Source organism: Crinia signifera, chromosome 5, assembly GCF_055691185.1.
Source record: "Crinia signifera chromosome 5, ASM5569118v1, whole genome shotgun sequence".
NCBI classification, from domain to species: domain Eukaryota; kingdom Metazoa; phylum Chordata; class Amphibia; order Anura; family Myobatrachidae; genus Crinia; species Crinia signifera.
In genome coordinates, this window is record NC_139221.1 from 105,873,094 (window position 1) to 105,893,614 (window position 20,521).

The 20,521-nt window shown below is 44.9% G+C and overlaps 1 protein-coding gene across 2 annotated transcripts in view; it reads left to right on the top strand.

The window, feature by feature from the left end:
• Positions 1–20,521, top strand: part of KCNG2 (potassium voltage-gated channel modifier subfamily G member 2) — a 148,933-nt gene that overhangs the window by 46,907 nt on the left and 81,505 nt on the right. Inside the window, exon 2 of one of the 2 annotated variants that reach the window (XM_083187789.1) lies at positions 1,484–1,535. The exons of the other annotated variant lie outside the window; for it this stretch is intronic. The gene's annotated coding sequence lies outside the window, so the exon portion shown is untranslated. The remainder of the gene's footprint in view (positions 1–1,483; positions 1,536–20,521) is intronic. 2 annotated transcript variants of the gene reach the window in all.

Sequence of the window (20,521 nt, forward strand, 5' to 3'; positions counted from 1 at the left end):
TGTTACAAGTCAGTGTACAAGCAAAACATTTAAGTGTTTTATCTGCACTTCTGTTATTATTATTATTATTATTATTATTATTATTATTATTATTATTATAATTGTTATTACCATCAATTGTACACCATGCTTACTGTTGATAGGAAAAGAACCGATTTAGTTACAGAAATTCTTCACAGCAACCATGGAATTGATTTTCCTTCCAGGCTTCTTCCAATCCCGAGGTTGAGAGATTGGAGCCCTGGGATGAAGCAATACATTTGTTGCTCTTTCAAGATTATATCTTAAGCACTAATAAAAATATCTATTGTGTACGTGATTGTATTATACATTATACATCTAATCCCCATTTTGTTATATTATGAAGTGCTGGAGGCAGAGTGCCTCGCATAGAACTTCACAGGTCCAGTCATTTTTTTAATCTTCATAGAGAAACTGTATTTTTCAGACAAATATAAAATGTCAGGGAATTAAAAAGAGAGAGAAATAAGATTGTCGTATAGAAAAATGGTATTATGGAGAAAGATGCAATGTGGAAGGAGAGATGTAAAACACAAGGAAGATGAGCCGGGATATTACTATAATGTCCTTCAAAGAACAGAAAAAGAAAAATAGAGTGAATAGGCAACACTAGGAAGATGGTCCAAGATGGGGTACCAAGAAGGCAAATTTAGTATTCCATTATTTTCCGCCATTGTCAAGGGATAACATCCTGCAGTGTCTGTCTCACAGCTCTTCATGTTGGAGCTGCTCTCATCTGAGCGGCGCCCATCGCACCGATCGCCAGCCCCCGCCGGTGAATTTGGCACGAGTACGTTAGAGACATTCGAGCGCTCCATTCTCTCCAATAGAAGCGTGAGCGTGTGAGACGCTAGTGTGTCCACTTTTACCGGTGTGCCAGCCGCCAGATACCAGCGGCTGTCGTGCTGGAGACAACAAAGAGAGCAGCTCAATCTGTATATGGTTCTAACAGTGCAGGAGCACTCGCTGGTCCAATCTAGATTGTAAGGGGGGAATTTACTGAGATGGGTGTTCTATTCCACATGGGATGTTGCTATGGCAAACCAATCAGAATCTACAGTACTTATTTATTTAGCACCTTCTAGAAGATAATAGATAGTATCTGATTGGTTGCCCATAGCAACATCAAATCTGAACAGTACTCCCATCTTAGTAAGTTTACCTCTTAGAGGTCTACATGTGCATGATTGGCACAAGGAAAAGCTTTTACTCTTCTCACAAAACTGTTACGCTAACCTTTCTTTTCTAAATAATCTACTGCCAGGCTTACTGTAGGTTTGTTCACATGCATAATTAATGCAGCACTGTACACAGAATTGTTCTCACACCATTTTCCTGCCCATTGAGCTAAAATCTAGACCGTGTTTCAACAAGTCTTACAGTAATAATACTGTCCATGATATTAGCAAGATAAATGGACATAATTATTTTTTTCCTATATTTGAAATTTCTTTTTTTACAGGCACTTGATCTTCTAGAATGAAAAACGAAACAGCAGCTGAGGCTAATATAATGTAAGAGTAATACAAATATTGTAGGTATGATTGTGAGTATTTCATTTAGCTAAATCACCAAAAAATATACTTGACTACCTCTTTAGTGTCCTCTCATTGGGAAAAGCCAGGAGTGGAGACACTTAAGACCACTTTAGGGGTGTCGGAGCTGATCTAGCTCATATTGAGAACACAGAGAAACACCTGTGATTAGTGGGTCCCTCACGAGGGGGAAGAGCCAAATTACTTGATTTATCTTTTAGTCCCACTGGCCTGCGATTGCCAATGAATTTCACGCCATCCTACCCACTTCACTAGGAAGCAGACCATATGCAGGAGAGTCTACTCTTCTGAGGCTGTGGGGGACTACACCACCCACCATAAATCTGTGTCTCCCACAGCTTTGAAGGGGGTATGCCAATCAAGCAGTGGCGGATTCAGGGGGGGGGCACCCGGGCACGTGCCCCCCCTGTCATTTATTTTGTAGCTGAGGACCAGGGCTTTCCAACGAGCCCAGCCCCGTGTCTCTAGCCCCCCGGGAACCGGAGATATCGCCTGGCAAACCTGTAACGTTTTTTATGGGACCCGTTAATTTCGACCCCCACCCGGTTCCGACGGCTGCCAGTTCCCGCCCTGGCATCGCAGAAGCTTGGGGTTGATGTCATTCAATTTAAAATCGCTGGGCCTTCAATATGATACCAGGCTGGTCCAAATCGGTCAATCGGTTCCAGAGATATTGCGTGTAAACCGATTTTTTTTGGGAAATGTAATTTCATGGCTGTTCATGTTCTTTGAGGGCAGATTACTCTGGAACCAAACGTTCCAGTTTCACTGGACCAAAATCATTCAAAGCCCACTCAAAAGTTCTTTAGTATAATACTTGTCTCATGTAAATGGGTCAGTTGGTTCCGAAGATATAACCGGTTAAATTAGATAACTGGTTTAAAGGGGGGAGGGGTGGTTTTCTCTCCCCCTCACACCAGAAAATGCAGGGACTAGGCTGGTGTAAAAGGGGCCAACCTGGGAATGCATTTTCTGGTGTGAAAGTGGTATTATTTCAAATAGCCGGTACCTGCAGGGCTCTGAATACAGCCAGGCTCTGCCACTATCAGTGGCTATCACTTCTGCTGTCCCCCATTTACCACGAGCATGTATTCCCCCTTGGCAATGAGCATGTAATCCCACATGGCAACGAGCATGGAACCTCTGGCAATGAGCATGGAACCCTTGGCAATGAGCATGTAGAGAAGCAGCACTTATGTAGCATAGTTTTTAATAGGCATTATGGTGTTTGGCATAACACATAATGGACATAATGGCGTGTAACTTAACGTGTAATGGACATTATGGTGTAAATGTTTAATGCGAGCCTTTGGTGGACAATGTCCCTGTTTATGAAGTGTATTGTGAATTTTGGCTTAATCTGTGTCATTATGTGAATTCTGGCTCAATCCATGTGGCATTATGGGAATTTTGGCTCAATCCGTGTGGCATTATGTGAATTTTTTCCCAAGCCGTGTTGCATTATGTGAATTTTGGCTCAATCCGTGTGGCATTATGTGAATTTTGGCTCAATCCATGTGGCATTATGTGAATTTTGGCTCAATCCATGTGGCATTTTATGCATTTGGCTCAATCCGTGTGGCATTATGTGAATTTTGACACAATCCATTTGGCATTATGTGAATTTTGGCTCAATCCGTGTGTGTTATTATGTAAATTTTGGCTCAATCCATGTGGCATTATGTGAATTTTGACACAATCCATGTGGCATTATTTGAATTTTGGCTCAATCCATGTGGCATTATGTCAATTTTGGGTCATTCCATTTGGCATAATGTGTAAGGGGCAAGTACAGTATAATGGGGTCTAGTATTTTGTTGCATAATGTGTAGAAGTTCTATATGGTGTTGACACGCCCCCTGTTGATTGGCCACACACCCTTTTCCGGAGCGCGCCTTTGGCGCGCGCACAACTACATCCTTCACTTTTGTCGCCATGGTGGGCCTGCGTACTTTAAATGACAGGGCCTATTTTGAATTCCATTCCCACCCTCTCCTGCTGCTCTCTTAACATGTACACTAGCACCACTAACACAGCCCCTCCCCCACCCAAACCCTTTTTTATCATGGTGCCCCCCCTGTCATTTTATCCTGGATCCGCCCCTGCAATCAAGCCCCCAAATTCTTGCATAGCGAAGTAAGAAAAAATCCTCAATATCGTTTTAATCAGGACCTAGGTGGATGTCTAGTGTGTCAATGGTATGTGTGCAAATAAAGCACTAGATGAGGGACATAATCTTACTCATTCATTTCTTTTAATGCCCCTGTGGTGGACCCAAAGTAAGCACTGACTGCTGGCACATTGTGCCATCAACGGGTTTAAACCAGCAGCAGCTGCTGCAACTGGGCTGCAGCACTTAACAAAGACTGCAGGGGAGAGCGTGCATGCAAAGTTGTATGTAAGATAAGTGCTGGCGGCCTTGCTCTGGGTATCAGCAGCCTCAGCACAGGACACAGAGTTACAATGCTTGGCCTATCATGAATGATCCAGCCCCCCAACTCCCATTGGCTAGTTTCACAATAGTCAGGGAGCAGGCTTTTTGAAGATAAATGGACTGAGAGTTGTATGCCTCTATCTTGTGCTCCCTCTGGAGCTGGTATTCTTAGAACTAGGGAAAGCGCTTTCTGCTTTAAAATGGTTCTATACCCCCTTCCACTCTGTCCACCAATGAGAAGGAAAGGGGGATTGTCACTGTCAGTGTGATATGCAGTGGACAGACATGAAATCACTGGGCATAACCGTCACCCTACTTCCAGCACTGTCTATACATGCAACATTACAGCTCTCTGTAGACCAACAGTGGTGCTAGATGGCACTAATGCAAATTGAGATGTGATAAAATGAACATACAGTACTGTATGTACTAGTGAAATCAGGATTTTATGAGTTGTGGAGTACATGCTGTCAAATGTTCCCTGACATCATCATGGGAGTTTTACAAATTGACTCTATTTCAGACAACTTGCTATTGAGATAATTGAATGACACGCTGACTTTCATTATATTCATCTGGCTGTTAGAAGTCGTTTTATAAGTGCAGCAGGAATAAAGAAAAATCTCCATGAATCTGCTTGCCACTTCCTAACTTGCTATTGTTAGGTTTCATTTTTTTTTTTTTAAATGATCACGCATTTAATATGCATATGTCAAGCTGCTAAACAGGCAATTTTATTGTCAGTCTCCTTGTGGCAGAGTGTATGATATTCCATATCCAGGGCTGCTGATAGGGTGGGGGGAGCGGGTACTAATTACCCGGGCCCGAACTTGCTGGAGGGGCCTGGCGGGAGCAGATTTTGGATAATAGAATAATAATTGTAAAATAGTTAAAAAGGAATAAACCAATACCAAGGCAGAAAAAGAACATCTGAATTATAAATACTGTATTTAGACAGATACTCCTTGCAGAGTGGAGGTAGTAGTTGCCATAATGCAATTACTACAATCCTCTTAATAATAACATAATAATAGTTTTTCTAGTCTGTAATATCTACAAATTTAAATGGGATCTCAAATGGTATTTTCAATGGGCACTGTCCTGCTGCTATGCACACTTTAAAAAAATGTCTGCTGCTTCAAGCCAATCTCCATTGATTTGTACACACCCTGACATTTTTATGTAACTTGATATTTTCACATAATGCACGTAATGAAATTCGTGTAGGTTTAGAAAGTGTCCTTAGTGGAATGTTGCACATATTGGGGGTTATTCTGATTCACTCGGAAAGGCACAATCACACTCTAATGGACAAAATCATGTGCACTGCAGGTGGGGCAGATGTAACATGTCCAGAGAGAGTTAGATTTGGGTGGGGGGTGTACTTAAAACTGATATCTAGGTACTTGTTTCCTAGCACGGCCACAACGATCATAATCGCGGTCATCGGGGGTAAAATCGGGGGCATCGCATGCGCAAAAAAATTGGGTGCGATGGGCCAGACGCGATGCCCGCGATTTCCCCATAGAGAACAATGTTAAATGCCTCAATTTACCCGCGATGACCACGATTTCCCATAGGAAACAATGTGAAATGGCTCAATTTACCCAAATTATCATAGGAACAATGGTAAATGGGCCAAAAACACCCCTGAACATTGAAATGTCCCCCCAAAAGTAGTTTACGCCACCACGTGATCAACGTGAACCCGAAGCGTGGCGAGCGTAGCGAGCCCGCGAGGGGCGGCAGTACGCGTCCTCCGACCTTTTCATACCCCTACTATCCACTAGGGCGTGGAGTGAGAATAGAATAGTGTGGCGAGCGCAGCGAGCCACCGAGCCCGAAGCGTGGCGAGCGCAGCGAGCCCCGCGTGGGGACGCAGATACCTGTGAAGGCCGCGAAGGGACGCGTTTACCTGTGAAGGTATCCGCGTCCCCTCGCGGGGCTCGCTGCGCTCGCCACACTATTCTATTCTCACTCCACGCCCTAGTGGATAGTGTGGGTATGAAAAGGTCGGAGGATGCGTACCGCCGCCCCTCGCGGACTCGCTGCGCTCGCCACGCTTTGGGTTCACGTTCATCGCGGGGTGGCGTGAACTACTTTTGGGGGGACATTTCACTGGTCAGGGGGGTTTTTCGGGCTTTCTGGCCCATTTACCATTCTTCCCTATGATGATTTGGGTAAATTGACCCATTTAACATTGTTTCCTATGGGAAATTGGGGTCATCGCGAGTAAATTGAGGCATTTAACATTGTTCCCTATGGGGAAATCGCGGCCATCGCGGGTGGACCATTTAAGCATTTTTAGGCGCACACGACGCGACCGACCCGATTTTTCACTGTTTTCAATGCATTTCAATGGAAAAATCGGGGGCATCGCGTCGGTCGCGTCGCAGGCCACTAAAATTACCCCCGATGGCCAAGATTTGTGGCCGTGCTAGGAAACAAGTACCGATATCTATATTGCAGTGTAAAAATAAAGCATCCAGTATTTACCCTGCATAGAAACAGTAAAACACCCAAATCTAACCCCGATTGTTACATAGATTGTATTAGTTTAAAAAATTTAATGAAAAAAATTCAAATTGTGAAACTACCCATTGTAAATTTTGCAAGGGCCAAGAATCTGAAAAAGTTAAAACTAAAAAATCAGTAATCTTGTAAAAACGTATACAAATTAAATAATATTTTGGAAGATATGTCTGTTGCAATTATAATAATTCTACATACACACATACAGACATTCCCGCATTATTATCTCCGCTATTTGGGCCTGATATAGAGTTGATTGCTGATTTGCAGATTGAGGGATGACTGAAGGACTGCACATGCAGACCGATCGTAGCACACCTGCATAAGGGTAAATACTGTAACTACAAAAATTGTATATGGATCGTAAATGCAATGTGACTGGAGGTGGACTAACAGGAAGCCCTGGGGCATAGGTACTGTATGGATTTGGATTATTGGCTGTCTTCAGCTACTGCCTGTCTCTACTAGGACTGATAAGAATTATTTCATGGATCATTGTTGAAGCTTGGATTATTAAAAGTTTGGTGGATTATATGGGTGTACTGGTCCTGTCAGGGGATTGGGTGAAACCTCTCCTGTCAGTGATAGATATATATATATATATATATATATATATATATATATATATATATATATATATATTAGTTAAATATTAATACTGCACTCCATACAGTATCCAGTGTGTAAAAAGACCATTGTCTACAGTGTCAGTGTCCAGGGTTGTTACTAAGTTCTTCTACAGCACCTCCAGACTCTGACACTTGCTTGAATGTTCAGGAGAGAGGCATTGTGGATTACATTTAGAAACCTTCCTTTAGAAATCCCTGCCCTCTGTCTTTATTTCCTGTTGCCCTTCTGACAGCTGGAACCCAATGACCAGTGCCTCCAGTGTCTGGGACTAATAGCACTGCTTTATGTGATTATTGAAGGAGGGAGTGTTATGAGATGTAGCCATTTGGAACTTTTATGCTGCATTATTGTTGCTGATTGCAAATGGGCCCTCCCATAACAGCGGAAGCTGCAGGGTCTACAAAAATGTAGGTCCACCATTGATCAGTGTTAGAGACATCATATTTTGTTTATAAGATGAATGTTTGGTACTTGTTTCCTAGCACGGCCACACCGATTTGCATCGGGGTGATCGTGTCGGAAAAATCGCGTCGGTCGCATCGCATGCGACCAAATCGCATGCGATGCGACCGATGCGATCGACTCGATTTTTACATTGAATCAAATGTGAATAGGGTCCCTGGGACCCTATTTTACATTGGATTCAATGTAAAGTATTCCCCAGACCCCCAATTTTACCCCCTCAACGCCACCCTACGATTGACGCCAACCCAAAGCGTGGCGAGCGCAGCGAGCCCGCGAGGGGTGGCGGTGCGTGTCCTCCGACCTTTTCATACCCCTACTATCCACGTCGGCGTGGAGTTGAGAATATAAAGTGTGGCGAGCGCAGCGAGCCACCGAGCCCGAAGCGTGGCGAGCGGACGCGTATAACTTCACAGGTATACGCTGCGCTCGCCACGCTTCGGGCTCGGTGGCTCGCTGCACTCGCCACGTCGCGTCGGGGGCCATGTTAATGCACGCGACCGACGCGATGCCCCCGATTTTGCCTTTGCCGGCAAAATGGACCTGATTTCAAAGGAAATCGGGTCCATCGCGGGCATAGTGTACCTTAACTTAAAGGTACACGATGCCCGCGATTGTGGCCGTGCTAGGAAACAAGTACCAAATGTTTTTCTGAATATACTGTGAAGCATTGTAACTACCACCTCAGACCAGACTTATTTCTGAGAAAGTACTAAGCAGATGTTTTATGATTCATCCCATTCATTTACTAGATAAGTAGTTATATATATAGTTCTTGCCATAGCAAATTTGACTATAAATAATAAACACATAAAATGGATACAAATTGTCGGTGGATTTGGCACATAGTCCTATTCTTAATGTCTGCTCACGCTGTTTGTGCAGGAGAAGATGCTGTGATGTAACAGGAACAATATCGAGATGATTAACTGTGCTGCTTCACCGAGTATTGATGCGAAAGCATCGACAATTTCCTATGACTCTGCCACATGTACACTAGCTGACCAGTTTACTAAATACACCTCTCCTTCTAATGCTATTGATTAATCAGCCAGTAGTAGTGTCATGTGAGTAAACATTGCTAAAAAAAGCAGATACCAACAAGGAATGTGTCTAACATTCATAGAGAGGCTTAACATGACAAAAGATGTATGTTCACATTGGTAGGTGTAAATCAACCAACACAGATTGTGTAAGGCAAATATGGACTACAACAGTTATCTGAGAAATAGAAAAGTTCCTAAAGAACTATAATCGATTGGCCATCAATGATTTGAAATCATCGATGGTTTATGGCTGATGTCAAATACTCTTGCCATCAAATACTTTTGGTCTTTTTTTTTTCTTTTTTAAAGTACTGGGGCACGGAACCCGCAAAGCCCTGCCCCCCGTGTTTTGATTGGCCCACAGGCCAATCAGTTAAATACAATAGATGACCTTCGATAGGTAAAAATATTGATGGTCATCCACTGAATAGTTTAGCACTATTGATGGCCAGTTGTACTATTGCCATCGATGGCAATGATGGCCATCCCTACGGCCAGTACAGTATTCCATAGATCAGCACAGGGTTTAATAAGCCCTACACACATAGCGACCCAGCTGAGCATTCTGATTGCTGAGCAAGATCGGGGAACACTGGTCCTGACCCGGCCCCCACTATTGTTATGCCCCTAGACACGGAGCGATGTAGGGGCATTTTCTGAGCGATGTAGTAACACTCAGAAAATGGCCGGACATTGCTACGTGTGTAGACCTCATCACTTTGTGTATATTGTAGCAGATAATACAAATATTTGTAAATGGTTTAGTAACTCAGAATGGGTAAATAGAACACAAGTGTCAAAAGTCATGGGATAGCAGTATGTAAAAGTAATGTTTGGTGGTGCCACAGTACTGTGATGTCTTGGAAATAGCCAAATCTGGCATCTAGTGAGTCAAATTTAAACACCGGCTCGGCTGCTCATGGCAAGACAAAGAGTTGTACTGTGCGTTGTGATGGTGATGAGCAGGGGGACCCCGGCGGCTCTCCAGCGGCTCCCCTCCCTCCCTTACCCAGCACTGATGATGATGCTGGCTGCTGCTGCTGTGGTGGTGTCCGCCTCCTCCTCCCTGCACCCGGAAGAGGATGTACAGTGCAGGGAGGAGGAGGTCACTGGTCTGGGCAGCACAGCACTGTGCTTCCCGGACAAAGGCGAGGGTGGGTAAGCATGGGTCCCAGGGTCCGTGCAGGGTGGAGGTGGTCACGTTAAGAAACCCATAGGCTTTTATGGGGTATTGCCTTTTGCTGGCGATACCCCCTGCAGTGAAAACCCGGCATGCAGGTTTTCCTGCATATGAAAATTCAGTAAAACCTCAATAACAGGGTTTTTGCCAGATTTTTCGTTTAGTGCATCCTGCCCAAAATGACAAGCAACAAAGCATCTTATTAAAGAAAATAAAGAAATTGAGAAAAGTGTGTAATCTTCAGTGTAATAAATCAAACTGTTAAATAATGCATTTGCAAACTTCCAAAAAGCTGATTACAGAATTCTTGGTAGTTCAGTGTGAAACTAATTTTATAGTGCTCATTTACAAATAAACAGGTGCAATTGGTCTGAAATCTATCTATATATTTAATATTTAATATATATATAATTTTTTTAGGTACTTGTTTCCTAGCACGGCCACAACGATCATGATCGCGGTCATCGGGTGTAAAATCGGGGGCATCGCATGCACTAAAAAATCGGGTGCGATGGGCCAGACGCGATGCCCGCGATTTCCCCATAGAGAACAATGTTAAATGCCTCAATTTACCCGCGATGACCCCGATTTCCCATAGGAAACAATGTGAAATGGCTCAATTTGCCCAAATTATCATAGGGAACAATGGTAAATGGGCCAAAAACACCCCTGAACATTGAAATGTCCCCCCAAAAGTAGTATACGCCACCCCGCGATCAACGTGAACCCGAAGCGTGGCGAGCACAGCGAGCCCGCAAAGGGAGGCGGTACGCGTCCTCCGACCTTTTCATACCCCCACTAGCCACGTCGGCGTGGAGTTTAGAATAGAATAGTGTGGCGAGCCACCGAGCCCGACGCGGATACCTGTGAAGCCCGCGAAGGGACGCGTTTACCTGTGAAGGTATCGCTTCGGGCTCGGTGGCTCGCTGCGCTCGCCACACTATTCTATTCTCAACTCCACGCCGACGTGGATAGTGGGGGTATGAAAAGGTCGGAGGACGCGTACCGCCGCCCCTCGCGGGCTCGCTGCGATCGCCACGCTTTGGGTTCACGTTGATCGCGGGGTGGCGTAAACTACTTTTGGGGGGACATTTCACTGGTCAGGGTTTTTTTTTGGGATTTCTGGCCCATTTACCATTGTTCTCTATGATGATTTGGGTAAATTGACCCATTTAACATTGTTTCCTATGGGAAATCGCGGTCATCGTGGGTAAAGTTACCCATTTAACATTGTTCCCTATGGGGAAATCGCGGCCATCGCTTGTGGACCATTTAAGCATTTTTAGCCGCACACGACGCGACCGACGCGATTTTCACTGTTTTCAATGCATTTCAAAGGCAAAATCGGGGGCATCGCGTCGGTCGCGTCGCAGGCCACTAAAAATTACACCCGATGGCCGCGATTGTGGCCGTGCTAGGAAACAAGTACCTTTTTTTATATTATTTTTATATTATTATTATTATATTAATATTATTTATTATTATTTATTAACAGTTTCTTATACAAGGCCTTAAGGTGCCCACAGACGGTCCGTTCCCGGACCGTCCGTTTTGTACTATGCGATGCGCATCACATAGTACGGTACAAAAAGTATGTGCTGCACATACTTTTTGTACTAGCTAAACTTCGCATCGGATCGCATTGCATGCATACCGCATGCACTAGGCATGCGATCCGATGCGAAGCATGCTAATTAAGACCCAAACGGATCAGTTTAACGGACTGTGTATGGGCCCCTTTATTCTGGTCAAAACCATGTACACTGCAGGTGCGGTAGATGTTACTTGTGCAGAGGGAGTTAGATTTGGGTGTGGTTTTACTGCAAAGTGAGGTTTATATTGCAGTGTAAATATAAAGCAGTTAGTATTTACCCTGCACAGAAACAAAATAAATCACCCAAATCTAATTCTCTCTGCACATCTGGGCCCTTATTCTGATCGATGCGGATATTCCCGCTTGCGTACGGGCCGCCGATGTTTATCTTCTGCGCATGTGCAGAGGTCACTCTGCGCATGTGCAGGCGATTTCACCGCAAGGATTCTCTATACGCCGCACAGGGGGCGTAGAGGGGCGTGAGGGGCTACTTATCCTCATTACCCTATGCATACGCCCCGCGTTTCATGGGCGTTCCCATGCAAACGCGGGGCGTATGCATGGTAATGAGGCCGTGACGCGTGGGTACGGGGCGGGCATCTGACATCGCCGGATGTCAGCTGCCCGCCCCCATACAAGATTTCACACGGACAAGTGTCCGTGTGGTCTTGTGTTGCGGGACCTGGTGGAGCGTGCGGCCCTGCATTCGATGTTCGGCGACCATCGAATGCAGGGGCTGCTCCCACCATGGAGGAGGCGTATCCCCGTCCAATTTCATGCGGATCGCCACATATCCGCGTACGGACGGCAGGTGGCGATCCGTATGGAAGGCGGGGATTCGCCTGCACGGTCGTGGCCGCATATTCTGATCGGGCCGCACCGATCAGAATAAGGGCCCTGCTCCCCTGCAGTGCACTTGGTTTTGTCAATCCAAGAAAGAATTTACCAGAAGGAGTGAACCAGAATAAGGCCTACAGGGGGTTATTTCTGTTGGGGGAAATAGCGGCGGGGCCCTATTCGATGCCGTCTTCCATGACCGCATTGAACAGGGATCTCGGCAGAACGGGCCCAACTTCATAAGCAGTCGGGCCCATTCTGGCTAGAATGTCCGGGAATTGTCGAGCTCCTGGCCGCAGTCTGACAATTTACGCCCGTATCTCTTGGCCACACCCCTATTTTGGTGCCCGGCAGGCAGGACATTGAATCTCACCTGCCTGTCATCAGCGGCCCTCCCTCCCAACGGCTGGGGAACTGCTGCAGCAGCCAGCATGCGTACCGTGCGCATGGGAGGTCATCCAATAATTCGCAGCACAAAGAACAGGTCTCTCAATCAGTGCCAGAGTGCGGGTCCTATGCTTTTCTCTACTAGAGAGTGTAAGTGATTGTTCATCTATCTATATAGTATAAGCACATTGTGGGGGAAACGTATTTAGATGGGAGTTCTATTTCAGATGGGATGTTGCTATGGGCAACCATTCAGATCTATTATCTTCTAGAAGGTGCTAAATAAATAAGAATCAGATTCTGACTGGTTGCCCATAGCAACATCCCATGTGAAACAGATTTCCCATCTTAGTAAATTTCCCCCGGTATACAGTATATTCTGTCTTTTGCAAACATTCGCAGGCACAGACCTGCATTTATTACAGATTGCAAATGTTAGTTATTATGTGTAAAACATTTAAAACCCAGCCCCTGGCTCAAAAGTTACCCATATTGATGAGACAGAGTGGCATATTTAAGATACAAGCAGCTATTTAAATGCCAAAAGCAGAGCATTGAAGTGATTAATATAAAGCTTAATTGGGCAACTGTCTCAGAAGCCGCCCATTCGGGGAACAAGATAATATACTGAAAATAATTATAAACGGCTGTTTAATACAGTATAATGACGCTCATTAGTGTATAAACTGAGAAGCGGCTGCTCTGATATTAACAACAGCATCTGTTGTAAGCAATCGCAGGCACAGCCCTTTATTAACAACAATCAGAACTGTTAATTACTTTGTTTTAAACATTTTATAATTCAGCTACTGTACAATAAAGCGGTCTACATTGAGGAATAGAGCAGAGCGCTAAGGATAAATGTAAGTGATCCAATACTTCCAGCAGGAGGCGTCTGTTGTAATTTGACGCGTCCTGCCTGTTTCCGTTATATAAAAGATGCACCATCAGATCACTCTAACATAGGAGCCAATTCAGACCCATTCACACAGTACGAGGTGCGCATGTGCGAGCCGTCTACCCGAAGGCAGTATGCAAAGGCTAGCCTTCGCTCACTGCTCACAGGGGGGCGGGATGTTCAAACATCCGCAGCCCAGCAATGCCCCCCTTCGCCGCTCATCGCTGACATAATTATCGCATATGCTATAACATATGCGATAATTATGGCAAAGGACAGCTCTTGCGTTAAGAGCTGTCCTTTGCGGTGAGAGTCAGCAGGTCTCATCGGACCCGGCGGCTCTCCCCTCCCTCCCTTACCCGATGCTGTTGCTGTGCCGGACTCTCCTCCTCCAAGCACCCAGAAGAGGATTATAGTGCAGGGAAGAGGAGGTCACAGGTCCGGGCAGCATAGCTCTGTGCTGCCCGAACACAGGTGAGGGGGGGTCGGTGGGGGACGGTGCGGGGCAGCAGTGGGTCGGTGCGGGTGGTGGCATCTATGGGGGCATCGCCAGATTTTTCTGGCAATGCCCCCTGTCGCAGTAAACCGGCGGGGGATGCTTAGAGCATCCCAAAAATGCGGTAAAAACCCAGATAACGGGGGTTTTCACCGCATTTTTAGTTTAGAGAATATCCCCCAGGGTGATTAAAACCGTGCGGGCAGTAAGGGGTGTTCCACAGAAAACGCAGCATTCCCTGGACATTGAGAGGGCCGCTGACATCATCAGCGACCTCCTCCTCACAGCCTTCAGAGCGCTGAGTGAGTCCTGGCAGAGGAAAAAAATTTGATGGTGAATGATTTTCCCACTGTGTGCACGGCTGAGCATTCGCAGCTGTGGGCGGGGGCGCGTGTTTGACGGGGTGGCGACTACCTGCTCGCTGTGCTCCGATGGTGTAATGTCAACCAGGAGCAATATGGTTTGATACAACATGAATAAGGTGCATTACTGTGAAGAATATTATTAATAAGGGACAGTAATGCTAGACAAAATGTGAATAGGGTACACTATTATAGGGTACACTATTGTTTGATATAATGTGAATAATGTTGCACGAGTGTGTAGTGTAATTCAAATTGGGGGTACTTTTGTGTGGCCACACATTTAACCAGCAAAAACATGCCCCTTTTTGGCCTACGCGATTCCCGAATGCAGTGTCCCTGTTTTAAATATGGGGGGTGGGGGCACCAATGCTCATGCTGGCATAGGGAACCAAAATTAGGATTGCTATGGGTGATGCTGGCTTTCACTGTGAACTGTGCTGCTGGGTGCTGTGCTGGGAGTGGGGTGCTCGGTCAGCAACGCAGTGCTAGTACTGGTGCTAGGGGGCACCAACAAAAAGCTTGTCTAAGGCCTCAACTTGTTTAGGGCCGGCCCAGAGCTCTCTGTGGGCTGCTGGGTCCCTCTGTCCACCTTCCATAGCTAGGAAACTCTGTCTGGGATATTGCTTGCCTATCACTGGTGCTCAGATTTGGATAGAGATGATAAGCTGGGTCCTGAAATACAGAAAGTGAATTTTGGAGGGAACTTTCCCCCTTTCTAACTGGCACAAGATGTGGCTTATCTGGGATTTTATTTCACCTGCCTCATGCTGGTAAATCAAAATGCTTGATCAGAGGTGGCTTTTTGGGGCTGCACTGATTAACCAATTGACTGATTAGGCTGCAGCTTGAAGCGCTGGGTCCTGTGGGGTGCAGCAACAGCACAATAGCTTGCGCTGGGATGGAAGCACTTTCTGGTACTGCTGGAGATGGCGGGAACTGTGGGAGCAGAAGTGCCTGCTGGCATTGCCGGCATCACCAAGGGAAGGATGCCGAGAAGAGAAGATGTGATAGCCACATCTGGTTCTGTCACCAAGGCTGTGATCTGCTTCTGCTGCCCTTCCAGCATTAGGGCAGTCTGAATGGAGTTAAGGCCTGAGCCAGTTACAGATGTTTAGCTGAATATAATGAAAAAAACTGGTAGTGGGGGAGGGGTGGCCACTTCTGTATTAGCCTCGGCCGGCTGGAACCCTTAATCAGGCCCTGGGCCTGCAGTTGCTAAACCACAAACGTTTCACTGTACCTGCGTGTTTTTGGACGGAAAAGTAGTGTAGAAATCCAATTGGATACCCTGTAAAAAATTGGTGAAACATCGGGAAAAATCTCAAAAAACAAAAACAGCATGTGTTAGGTACTAAAAATGCATATTGATCACAAATGCAATGTGGCTGGAGTTTGACAGACAGGAAGCTGGTGTTTGGGGGTGGAATCCTGACGTTTTCTGGGTGTATCCAAAAAACCCGAAGGCGTGTCCATGTGTTTTTGAGGCGGGTCTGTGATGTCACCACTTCCAGCTTGCCTCAGTTGCAGATTTCTGGAATCCTCACACCTACTCCCATAGCAAAATCTCTTTAACGGTTCAGAAAAATTGCAATTAAGTATTCCTTTGCAATTATCTCACAATTTAGCAAGGGGCTATCAATGTCGATTTAATACGATCAAAGAACAATAAGTGAAAAGCGTAGGTTACGTATTATGTCCGTAACCTGCGTACCCTTTTATCCCTAGTTACGTGCGAACAAAACGTAGCGCAGCGTAGCGTACCTTTATCGTGTGTTATACACGGTAGAACCAGTACATTAATAGGAGATCCCTTCGCAGTACTTTGTCTCTAATCTGCGAATACACCTTTAAGGACAATGTCCGTAATATACCTTATCGCTATATGCGAATAACAGACGAGACCACAGTATAAAGGTGAGGAGATAGAAACTCCGTAAATAATGTATTTAGTCCCTAATGGACAAAAGGGGATTACAGAAATAGGAAAAACAAGTATAACACGTAATACAATCGTCTAACAATGAGTATAATAATCAAGCTCTACTAGGGGAAAGAAAACAGACACAGGATACAATCAGCCAACAATACAATAAAAGTAAGTACAGTGAATGCAACCGTTTACCGTCTCATCAAATATGCGCAGCGCAGTCCGGTCGGAGCTCGCTATGTTCAGGTTTGAACTATAGCCCGGTCAATGGTCAGGGAAAAGAAGCTGTGCCGAAGTGACCGAGGCCGCCCTGGGTCACCTATCTTATAGGGTCAGAAGGGGGAGGTCAAAGGCCATTCCTATTGGTCAGGGTTCATATGTCAAGTCCTCTGTGATTGGGGCAAAATAATGCACCTGGTTTGGATAGGTGCAGGGGGAGTGAACTTTGGAGTCCTTTGTCTGTTGGCATCGTCGTCAGGGGTCGTAAATAGCAGTAAGAACCGGTTATAACTAGATTCTTTTGTAATACACATTTTAACAGAAACAGTCTTGGGAATATGGATTTTGTCCGTAGTTATCGGACCGTATTAATTGCGATTTATTCGCAATGACCGGAATACTGCGCATGAGAAACGGAACGTAACGGTACTAAACACTATACAGACGGAAGTACAGTATGTAATGCTGACTAAACTATGTGTGGTGCTCTAAACCTTTAACTATATTTTATTTGGTGTAAGTATGGTGTTATGAATTTATGTGTAATAGTATGGTTGCTCTTCTGGTCCACTTTGTCACACAGACTCGGGTAAGTATACTTTATTTGCGCAACTCTGCGAACCAAAATGGCGGCCATACTATCCTAAAATGGCGTGTGTGCAACTCGACTTTAACAGGGCGTTTTCTCTTTCTGTCTGGGTGGTGGCTCTCTCCTTGCAGTCCACTGCGAATTCTCACATTAACAATCTGTGCTTATTTGGGTCTTTAATGTGAAACCTCATATTTTCCTGAGTACATTCAACAATAACTCTTCAGCAGCACAAAATAATGATAGTGCATAATTAGATCTCCACTTTTCATATAAAAGCCAATAGTAATAGTGCACTATTTGTATTTCAGGGCTGCTCTTCTGCTAGTTTCACATTTGATGAGGATACATTGGTGATCTGCTTGCACACCAATGTTTGGAATAAAGTTGCTTGCACTGGAGACTTTCAAATATATACTGTAATATAGATTGCATTGTGCTCATAGGAAATACAATACCATTGTCTGCAGGCTCTATGAGGCTATTCATTTTAATTGTGGTATTGTAACTTAGACACTTTATTGATTTTATCAATGTATAACAAGCATGATCAATAGGTATTCCCTATGCATTTCTGGTATGGAAAAAACCTCTGTTCCCATCAGTCTGCATAATCTAATCATCCTCATATTGAGCAGAGAGGTTTCCGGAATGATGTGTATAAGCGAGCAGGCTATTTGTCTATAAATGAGTTCTGTAGAATATATAGGATAACGTTCATGGTTTGCATTCTTTAAAGTTAAGTAAATTATTTTAATATTGTTTTAGAATGGTTCATTTGGTGTGACCTCTGAGTATTTAACTGGGGATGCAGTCACCATGGTGGCATACAAAACATCGTCAGTGAAAATCTCAACACCACAATGACCAGTGCTAGGGTGTCCGGCGCCCTCCTGCAAACCATACATTTTGCGCCCTTTCAGATTGCCATTGCAACAAGCTGCAGCCCGATTGTGGGAGCGTATGCAACATGCAATCCTAAGGAGGATCTAGGGTGCATGTACACGTATGCATATACCATCTCAGTGCTGTGTCCGCAAAATTTTGCAGGCACTAAAGGTGCCCATACATGCTGCGAGAATCGCATACGTTATGGGCTAGATTGCATCGCACGGCATGCATGCAATGTGTGTGCGATGCGATCTGAAAGCAGTACAAAAAGTATGTGCAGCACATACTTTTTGTACTGTGCGATGCCCGCAGGAGCGTGCATCGCACACTGCTATTGCAGCGTGTATGGCCACCTTTAGGCACATAACCCAGCCCATTATTTAAAAAGTGACTAAATTAATATAAAAAAATATACAATTATTAAAAAATTGTTTATAAACATGTATAATAAAAGACTCACTGTTCTGTTGCTGTTTAACTCTTGTGCAGTCCCTCCTCTTCTATCTGCGTAGGCAGGACACTGAGGACGCCATTACACCCCTCTCGTGACTGATTGGGAAAGGAGGGGAGAGAAGGAGGAGATGGAAGAAGAGGGGAGGAGATAGAGGGGGCGGAGTGTTGAGGACTGGCAATGGCACTGGCACAGCACACTGAGAAGAGAGAAGGAAGGGCGGTGCTGCTGCCTGTTCATCATTTGATTGACAGTTGACAAGCGCCGGGAGCAATGGGTAGGGGGCGGATCCAGACATGACATGTCATCCAGGCATTCACAGACAGCGCTACATGCCTCCGCGCAAATGTCCGTGAGGAAGAGGGGGCAGGTCACAGGAGGAGGATAGTGTGTGCGTGGTGCAGGGAACAGCTCTTTATACTGCCGTCCACCCGCTGTCAGACAGGCGCAGCGGGCAGTGTGCAGGAGGCAGTGACAGTGAGGGCTGAGGCAGCTTTAGCAGAGCAGGGAGGGAGACGGCGCCTTTTCAGCATGGCGCCTCCCTGCTTTGCAGGAGCTGCTGAGTGGGTAGCGCCGGCCCTGACAATGACATCAACTATGATGGCAAACATTGTTGAAATATCAACATGGAATATGTTGACATCTACAAAATGTTGACATGCCCTATATACTGTATATGTGTGTGTGTGTGTGTGTGTGTGTGTGTGTGTTCCGAATGATCTAGGTGTGATATCCAACATTATATGATAAAAAAGGAGGTTCATATTTGTGTGGTGCTGGCCATATGATAGTTTAATTGTGCTTTCAAGGGCGAAATAAATAAAATACACTTGTACCTGGATCTGATCCTTATTCTCTGGTGGCCGATTAGGTGAGCCGGTTGTGTAGGTCTGGAGAAGTGGGGGCAGAGAAACAGGTGCTGGATAGTATATTATTAGTGATATACTGTATAGTACTATTAAATAATATTAAGGATGTGCATAGCAAATAGATAATTTAAATGGTATCTGCACCAGATGTACTATCACATATAATAATGTGAATTTAAAAAAATACATTTAATTAAAGAACATACATTTAAAACATAGGTGGGGGCACATAGCATTAAAAATATAATACATGGAGTGACTGAAGTAAAAACAAAAATAGAAATACTGAGAGAGATACTCAACTTATTATATGTGATAGTGCCCAAAATTTACAAAAATGTACTAACGGTCAGTAACCAGTAAACAGCACCCTATTGGAATATTCTGCTCCTAAATCCGGGAAGGAAGTACAGTACATCAAGTGCAGATACCCTTTAAATTATCAATTTGGTACGCACATCCTTATTATTATTTAATAGTACTATACAGTTGCCAGAAAAAGTATGTGAACCCTTTAAAATTTCCTGAATTTCTGTATAAATTGGTCATAAAATGTGTTCTGATCTTCATCTAAGTCACAACAATAGACAATAGAATTAATTTTTCCGTCGATGATAACAATTTGCCCAGGCCCTGAGGATTTTCTGCCCAAAACCATGATGCCCCCTCCACCATACTACACAGATAGGATGAGGTTTTGATGTTGGTGTGCTGTGCCTTTTTTCTCCACACATAGGGCAGTATTCAATGATTTATGCGAGCTGTGACAGCGAGCAGTGCTGCCTGCACACTTCATTACCCCATCGCTAGGTTTTTGGAGCAAGGGGGAAATGGCGTGTGCGGCTGCTAAAACAGGGAGATTCGCGGCTAAATGCAGGGGGCTCCCTGCATTAGCCGCGAGCCTCTCTGTTTGGGGGAATCCTCGCTGTCCTCTGATAGGGAAGATTCCCCCGGAACTTTGAATATGGTGAGCGGGGGTTAAATGGTGAGGATTGCTTGTTTTTCGGCGATCGCAGTCGTTTAATCCCCTCGCCGGCCGCATTGAATACACCCCATAGTGTAGTGTGTTCTTTCCAAACAACTCAACTTTGGTTTCATCTGTCCACAGAATATTTTGCCTGTAGTGCTGTGGAACAT